The sequence below is a fragment of the Equus caballus genome, chromosome 23 (assembly GCF_041296265.1).
Source record: "Equus caballus isolate H_3958 breed thoroughbred chromosome 23, TB-T2T, whole genome shotgun sequence".
Taxonomy (NCBI): Eukaryota; Metazoa; Chordata; class Mammalia; order Perissodactyla; family Equidae; genus Equus; species Equus caballus.
In genome coordinates this window covers 32,495,339-32,504,114 of record NC_091706.1, presented here as the reverse complement: position 1 = coordinate 32,504,114, position 8,776 = coordinate 32,495,339, and the positions used below count along the sequence as shown (strand labels likewise).

The following is an 8,776-nucleotide window of genomic DNA, read 5'->3' as shown; positions in this document are numbered from 1 at the left end:
AGATGTCTTCATATAGTTTGGAATATACGCTTCAAGCTCATGTTTGGTGAAATCTCTTTTTTTTCTTCCATTCCAGCCAGTCTCCCAGTTCTAGTGGAAACCTGCCACTGCCTCTCTCTCCCCAGGCCCTCGATATTATTGCAGAGATTGAACATCTGTCACTGTGTGGGCTTGCCTCATTTTCAGGTTTTGAGTTTGTACAGTGTCTTTCTTCACTGCGTACAAAGTTTCATAGAAGTGACGGCCCTAAGGAGTTTTCCAGCCTGTCTCTCTTTCTCTTTTCACATCCGTTTATTTATGTAGGCTTACTGCACTGCCTAGGAGCTGAACACAAGTGGTTATACAAGTCATCTGTCTTTTGTGATTTTAAAGGAAATGCTTTTAATGTTTCACTATTAAGTATGGTGTTTTCTGTAGTTTTTTAAAAAAAATTCTTTTATCGAGGTCATATTGGCCTACAACATTCTATAAATTTCAGGTGTATGTCACTATACTTCAGTTTCTGTATAGACTGCATCTTGTTCAGCATTAATAGTCTAGTTGACATCTGTCACTGAACATATATGCCCCTTTACCCCTTTCATCCTACCCCTACTCCCTTCCCCTCTGGTAACCACTAATCTGTTCTCCTTATCCATGTGTTTTTTTAATTATCTTTCACAAGAGAGAAATCATATGGTATTTGTCTTTCTCTTTCTGACTTACTTCACTTAACATAATACTCTCAAGGTCCACCCATGTTGTCACAAATGGCACAGTTTTGTCTTTTTTTATGGATGAGTAGTATTCTATTGTATGTATATACCACATCTTCTTTATCCATTCATCCATCAATGGGCACTTGTGTTGCTTCCACATCTTGGCTATTGTGAATAATGCCAACCTCCCTTTTTAACCTGGGGAGCCTACTGAAGGATCTAGTTTCAAGAAGCTCTTGCCTGCTTTCTGACATACAGCCCAGCAGGGTCCAGCACCAACCCTTAACCATAGCTTTGTCATTTTGTTGTGTTTCTGGCACATGGAAGTGTTATTCTTTTTTATTAATATATCTATTACTTTCATTTTCTATTTTTACACTGCTATGTGTTTGGAGCAAAGGTGTCACTTCAAAAAATAAATTTATAATCTCTCCTTGACACACAGGTCTGACAAGGAATCTGCTTTGTTATGTTTTTAGGACCCAGGAGGGTAAACAGAATCATGTGGACTTCCAGTTTCTGGTCCAACATGTAAAGATCTTGGAAGCTGTCATCCTGTCCTAACAACAAGTTAAAAGCTGAACAAACTCAAAATTAACAACTTCTCTTAGATTCCTCAGCAAGGTGAGGTCACAGTGCAAACCACTGCCCCCAAAATTAACGAGGTAGACAAGCGGATACAGAGAATCATAACCTACCACAGCAGAAACCTCCACAGAAAGAGAACCTAACTGTAACTGACAAATCGCTGGAGGCTCAGTGTGGACAAGCGGCAGTAAATATTGGAGAAAAATCCCTTCATGCTTCCAGCAGAGGGAGGATAAAGGAATCGTTTTGAAATACTCTAGAGAATTCTGTACTTCTTAACAAGGCCTGCTCTCAAGAGAAACTATTTTAACAGAGCCTAACCCAATAGGATTTTATCAGAGCCTAACCGATTTAGGGGGAAGGGAAATATCCAATTGTAGCTCTTTGTAGCCTTCCATATGGGGGAAGAGAAATACGCAACTCCAGCCCATGCTGGCATCTTGTCCCACATAAGGGGGAGGGGCAGAGGACTGAGAAGCACCTGTGAAGTTCACAGTCCAGAGGCACAGGCTCACTAAACGACTGAGACCTAATCATAGGACAATAGAAGACTTCTCCTCCCCACATCTCACCACCACATCCCTAAAGGCCTGTTTACTAGAGTTCCTTTTACCCAGTACATCATGTCTGGTTTCCAACAAAAAAGTACAAGGCATACTAAAAGGCAAAGAACAGTTTGAAAAGACAGAGCAAGCATCAGAACCAGACTCGGATAGGTCAGCGATGAGACATTATGTCTATTATTAGACATACTATTATGAGACCAGGAGTTTACTATGCTAAGGAGTCTAATGGAAAAAATTGACAACATGCAAGAATAGATGGGTAATGCAAGCAGAGAGATGGAAATTCTGAGAAACAATCAAAAAGAAATGCTAGCGATCAAAAACAGTAACAGAAATGAAGAATGCCTTCAATGGGGTCATTAGTAGACTGGGCATGGTTGAGGACAGAATCTCTAAGCTTGAGCGTGTGTCGATAGGAACTTCACAATCTGAAAAGCAAAGAGAACAAAGGCTGGAGAAAAAAAAAAAAAGAACGTCCAAGGACTGTGAAACCCACTACAAAAGGTGTAATACAAGTATAATGGGAATATTAGAAGAAAGTGATATATAATTATTATTTGCATCTATATGTCCAATTAAATTTCATCTTCTAAGCACTTCTCTTAGAAGATAAGACAATTACTCTCACAGTAATTCTTTGTGAAATTTCTTCATAATCAGGTTATAAGCCACACAAGAAAAGGCATCTTCAAAGTCACACATTACATTCAGCAGGGATCAATGTAGAGACCACACAGATCACCACTGTCAAGGGGTTTGAGTAAGGTCTAAACAAGGCTTGGCAAATGCTCAGCACACATATCATGGTTGAATTGTTGATCTAGGTAATTAATCGCTGTACTCTTTCCCACTGTGCCTTGGCAGCACCTCATGACCATTCTCAATACAGTGCACTGGGCAGTCACTTCCAATTTACTGGAGTCAGCATGCGAAATGAATTCCATTTACCCGTATTTCCTAATGTGTTTCTGTGGCAGCTTCCTTCTATAAAACATTAATTGGTTAAAAAAAATAGAGAGAGAGAGAGAGGGTCAAATGAATTTGAAAGTAGTGAATCAAAATTACGCAGGTTTTTTCTAACTGTCAGACTTAAAAATATACATTATAAATTTCTATTTTCTGAACTTCCTAAGCCAGAAAGGAGCAGCTCATAGAACGAGTGCTCCCTGGAACACACTTTCAGAAATATGGCTCTAGAAGCATTCATGGATACATTGTTTGTTTAGGGGAAGGTAGAGAAATTCGGAGGTAGAGCAGAGGTTGGCAAATTTTCTCCTTAAAAAATCAGATAGTAAATATTTGGAGCTTTGCAGACTGAACAGGCTCTGTCACAATTACTCAACTCTGCTGTGGCAGCAAAAAAAAAACAGCCACAGTCAGCACTGGGAGCAGCTGTGTTCCAATAAAACTTTATTTAGGAAAAGAGGCCTGTGGGCTGTGGTCTTCCAACCCCTGTTACAGAGTATAATGATGATGCTTTGCCACAAAACATTCTTTCATTCAACAAATACTAATTGAGTGCCTGCGCTGTGTGTTCTGGCTCCATAAATATTGCAGGATGCATACATAGATGAATATATGTGTGTAGGGGAGGCCATAGAGTTTAGGGCATAGACACTGTATGAAGTCCTGGAACCTTCATAGTTTACATTTACATATAGTTTTTCACTTGATTTTTTTTAATCAATATTTTTAATATCATCAATGCACAGAGAAGACAGTGAGATTCAAACTTCCTTTGGTGGCCATGAGAAAGATAGCATCTAGGAATGGTAGGTGCATGGGCACACCCTTCGGATGGCATTTCTAAGTTACTTATTATGGCAGCTTGACATTGACCCCAACTTATAGTGTGAGTCCTACAAATATTGAACCATAATAAAACCATCAGGAAACCTTAACTAATTAGCTTTTGCCTTAAACAATGGAAATAAATCCAATCCCGCAGTGTTAAATGTTCCAGGATGGGATAGATCCTTGGGTTGTTCAAAGAGACTAATTGCATCTTTTTCCACATCCAACTCACTAGTCGTCTCGCTGAGCTCTAAACCTGGCCAGGAGCAAGGAAAGATAGCGGCACGCTCTGTTGTGTTCAGTGTTTTGTTTTGAAATCCTGATGGAAAAGCTTTATTTAGGTCTGGCTAGCCTGCCAAACTTTCCAAACAAAGGCTTCATGGCTTGGTTCTTTTCCAGGTTCTGTTGATTCTTGTAAATCAAGTTAACCCCAGACATGTTCAGGCTTTGTTCAAACCACCACCAGCCTCCACTCCCATGCCAGCTTCCCATGCCAGCTGTTGAGTACAGCATTCAGATATCTGCTGTCCCAGTGACACTATGTCCTTCCCTAGGAAAAGAGAACTCCCGAGAAGTTTCAAGCATTTAACATCTGACAATTACAGAAAACAGGGAAAGGAAGCGATTTATAATGAAAGGGGAGATTGGTGCCCATGATTGCTTTCTCAAGCTCTGTTCACTATCTTTTCTAATTGTAACCTTTTTGAATAAGCACTAGGAGTTAGGGTGTTTCTGACCAAAAAAAAAACACTGAAGTCCCCATAGCGCTCTATACCACGTCGCTGATATGAAACAATTAGTATTGTGGCCAGACACAGGCCTCCAATTTTAAAAAGGGCTGTGTTCCTTGAAATTCCTTAGGTTTGGCTGCCCTGCTGGCCACAGACCCAACCACTAGAATGTTGAATAGCGCAAATGTTGTTCTCTGCCTACGCCATTTGTTTCACTTCTTAGAATTCCTATGGAAATTTTCCTATGAAACAGATTTGAAAGTCAGGATGAACAATGAGTTTCCTTTGAACAATTGTCTTCCACTCCCCACCCCCAGCCACACCACATGAAAGTAAAAAATGTTCTCAGATTGCACAGCAAAATTTGGGCCTTGTAGGGCCTCAGAAGAGCAGGAAAAAGTGGGGGCCGTTCTTCAGTGGGTTCACACGTCTGATCTACATGAAAGCAAATTCCTGGGAATTACCCTTCAGCCGGCATCATTCAGTAAGCTGGTTCCCAAACAAAAGTATTGCTACTGCGTCCGCCAATGGCGATTGTCACCACTCATAAACATCTGTAAATTTAACTCACCCCAGAGCTCTAAAGTGTAGGAAATCAGGCATTTGTTATTTCCACCGAACAAACCGACGTTGACCAAACAAGGGACAAAGCAAAGCAAAGCAAAATGAAATGACAAGAGATAGGAGTGACTGAGGCAAGGCAGACTATAGAGAACAGGAGAGGATCTGTTCCTGGGAGGCCTGATAGACGGTAAAGAACACTTGACCAGCATTTAGAACCACGCCTCCTGTTAAATTAGCTAAACAAAGATGCCATTAGACTGATGTGCGCTCATGCTGTGGTGGCTAGCAAGCAAACCAAAATCTAAGCCTATTTATGCTTCAAGGTTAGAAATCAAAACGCTAAGGACAATGAATCACAAACAGCCAACTAGGCTTTAACTCTAAGCCAATCAATAATTTCCTTACTTTGCTCCCACCTTCTCTCTATAACAGCCTCCAGAGCCCCAGCTCCTGTTGTGCTTGGAGCATTCCTAACCACTTTAGGCTTGGCGCTGCCCAATTTGAATCGATTCTTGCTCAATTAAACTCTTAAAAATTTTAATATGCCTCAGTTTAGATTTCAACATTTCTGATGTCAGAAGAGGGAACTGAAGGAGATCCTCCCACAGCCTCCGGGAGCAAGGAGGCATAGGTACCTGCTGAGCCCCTTCAGCTCACTGCTTTCTCCCTGCCTCTGGAGATGGAGGGTAAGTCCCTTTGGGATCTTGGCTTTGCAGGTTTTGCCTTATGAGCTTTCAGACTTTACCTGAGCGTTTCTTTTTCCAGACTGGGTTCAGAAACTAGCGAGAGTGGACGGGGTCTCGGTTCACTTCGGGCAGGTCCAGCTTAGAAACCCTACGGGATCTGGTGTGGGACTGGGTCTGACTTAGAAACCGGACAGGATCTAACTTAACTGGATTGGGTCTAGTGTGAGGCTTCAGGTGAATAAAATTTATTTTTAATGCTAATCAAGCAGGTTAGCCTTACCAAAGATAATCTTAAATTACAGCAGCCACAGTGGAGAACTTTTAACCTAGATAAGCTTATCATTTAGGAGGTGCCCTGGAGAAAAAGGAGTCTCAGCCAAGCACTACCATAAAGGGGAGAGGGAAAATTTTTTTCCTCCTCTATTGTTTCTGGTGACCAGGATGGGACCTACTGGGACGCCCCCACTTGCTCCAGAGCCTGCCGAAAGGATCCTGGGAAAACTGGCAGAAGCCAGCAAAGGGTGAAAATTCTTATGAAGTCAGCTCTCCCAGATCTGTATCGTGGTACCTGGTTGAGAGACGAAGGTAAAATTTCATATTGCCCCTTCCTTTCCAAATTCAGATGGGCGGGAAAAAAGCACTTGGAAGAAATAGATCTTTGAATTGTGACTCATGAATTTCCTTTTAGGTGCCCCCTGCTTGTCAATCCTTTCTCTCCCAGGGACAGCTATTGCCTTCTTGTTCACCTTCTTCTGTGTCCTGAGAACTTGGCTTGACAACCATCAGGATGGAGGCCATCAGAATACGGCCGGATAGAAATGTGGGTTGTACTCCCTTTGTGGCTAGGGTCCAGCAACTCTTGGCAGTTCTCAGAGGCATTGTCTAAGTCTTTCTTTCCTTGGGCTATCTTGGGAGTGGCTCTGAACCTTGGGAGGACAGTATCTTTCGCACGTCTTTGGAGAGGCCTCGGGTGGCTTGTGTTAGGAAGTATTTGGTGGATGCTTCTATGGCCCAGGGGTTATATTTTTTTATTAAAATGGGTGCATGCATGGGGTTGTTCAACACTGCTGGGAATATTTATTGTTTCTCCTGGCTGAAACCTGACAAGATATTCAAAAGAATTTTTTTTTTAAGTAGCGCTATGGTCAGAAGTTGGCCAAATTGGAGGCTGACATTCAGAGTCTGATAGGAAGGTTTTCTAAGGCCTTCTCCCCTAAGCTAAAGGAACTATGCACCCAGAGGGAAAGGAAAAACATTACAAAGACAAACAGCTCTAAATCTAGAACACAGGAATCTTTTGATGTCCATCTTAGTTGAAGATCTTCTTCCTGATATAAAGAAGCAAACTGAGAATAATGTAGTAGGATGGGTGGGTCAGCCTCCATATCATTCAGGTGGCAACCCAACTCTTTGAGGAATTAAAAACAACAGTACTTGTAACCATGGGCCCATTTAGAGCCAGTCGGAACAAACTCCATCTCTTATCAACAAAGTAATTAAGGATTGTCTTTCAGAAAAACTGCAGTCACATAGCCAGAGCGTGAGCAAAAGAAGAAACTGTGACCTGAAATGACCGCAGAACCAAAGATCCTGCTTCCCATGTAACCCGAGGACCAGGACACGACCAGAGCTTGAAAGTCAGACTCTTATCAGAAGTGAGGGGTCTTATTCAGGAAGATCTGGTGTTAAATACCTTCCTCATCAAAAAATGTTTAGAACCCTGTTGTAAATGTTTAGAACCCTCTCATAAATGTTTAAAACCTTACCATGAATGCTCGAAGCCCACCAAGCAAAACCTGTCCCACCAGCATTTCCACGTGCCAGCCTGTTCTCCCTAACCTCTTAAACTTTGCCCCAAATCCTGAATCAGGGAGACAGATCTGAAGACACACACACCCTGTTCTCCCTGCAGATCGATCTTGCTGAATAAAGCTGATCTCTTTTCCCAAAGGCTGATGCCATAATTAATCCACCATTTCAGTGCATTGGGCAAGTGAACCCCAATTTTGTGTGGTAACATACTTATCTTACAAATGAGTCTTTACAAGAACAGACATGGGGCTCTAGAAACAATTCAAAAGCCCACCTGTCCATTTCAGCAGTCCCCAAACCTCCCCTATTCACGTCAAAAGGCTTGTAGATACTGTAAAATTCTGGATTTAGGATCAAAACTCCTTCTTGGAGGAACCTGTATTCTTTCCCTGTGCCTTTGAGATGTAAATATTCTACCCAGTCTTCTCTAGGAATTAAGGACCATCTCTGAAATGCAAATGTCAGGAAGGTAATTCTTATGGAATGAAAGAAAGGGAGAAAGCCTCTGTGAAGCCAGCTCCTAAGGTAGAATTAATCCCTTCATCTGTGATCACATTTCATTTTTATGTATCTCGTTCCTTCATTGATTCATTTACTCAAGAAGAAAATCAAGTGTCAGGCACTGTGCTGCATAGAGAGGAAAGAGGATAGCCCCACTCCTCAAATTCTTGTTGTACAGTGGGGGAGAAAGAAAAGTCACAGGCAATTACAATACAGAATTACACATGCCACCATGGGAGAAGGATTCGGTGCTATGGGACCCCCTGGCACGGTGACAATTTCCCAGAGGATATAACAGTTAAACCGAGATCTAGGGGGAAAAAAAAAAGCAGAGAGTAGCCAAGAAAAGGAGTGGGAAGGAGAAAGATCTGGGTAGAAAGAAAAGCATGTATGCAGACCCAAAAATGAGAGAACTAGTGGTGAGTTTGGAGAACTGAAAATATGTACTCAAGAAATACAGGGGAAATATGGGACATACACTGTAAAGCGGATTGGAGACTAAACCACAGACCTTGAATTGGAGAACAAGAGAGTGCCTATTTCCTACTCTCATGATTCATCAGGGGAACTGGTTCCTTAATTTGGCCACCTTGATCTGTCAATTTCTGAGAGGGATACTCCTCTTTGAGCCTTAATGCTGCCTTCTATTGTTGTGTGTTGTCCTATTTTTCCCTTTGCATTTTTTTGGCTTAATATTCTGTTAATATTACTATTACTCTGTATTAATATTGTTATATCAAGTTTTTGTTTAGTATATCATCTTCTTTAATTTTAATCATTCCATATCATTCTAAGATATGTGTATAAACAGCTTATAATTATATTTTATTTTTTAA

General features: G+C 41.4%; 1 long non-coding RNA gene across 1 annotated transcript; it reads left to right on the top strand.

The window, feature by feature from the left end:
- The first annotated feature begins 5,497 nt into the window (after nucleotides 1–5,497).
- On the top strand, nucleotides 5,498–8,776 carry LOC138920369 (uncharacterized). Its single transcript, XR_011431442.1, has 4 exons — nucleotides 5,498–5,627; nucleotides 6,068–6,212; nucleotides 6,316–6,447; nucleotides 7,142–8,776. It is a non-coding gene; the product is annotated as an uncharacterized lncRNA (long non-coding RNA).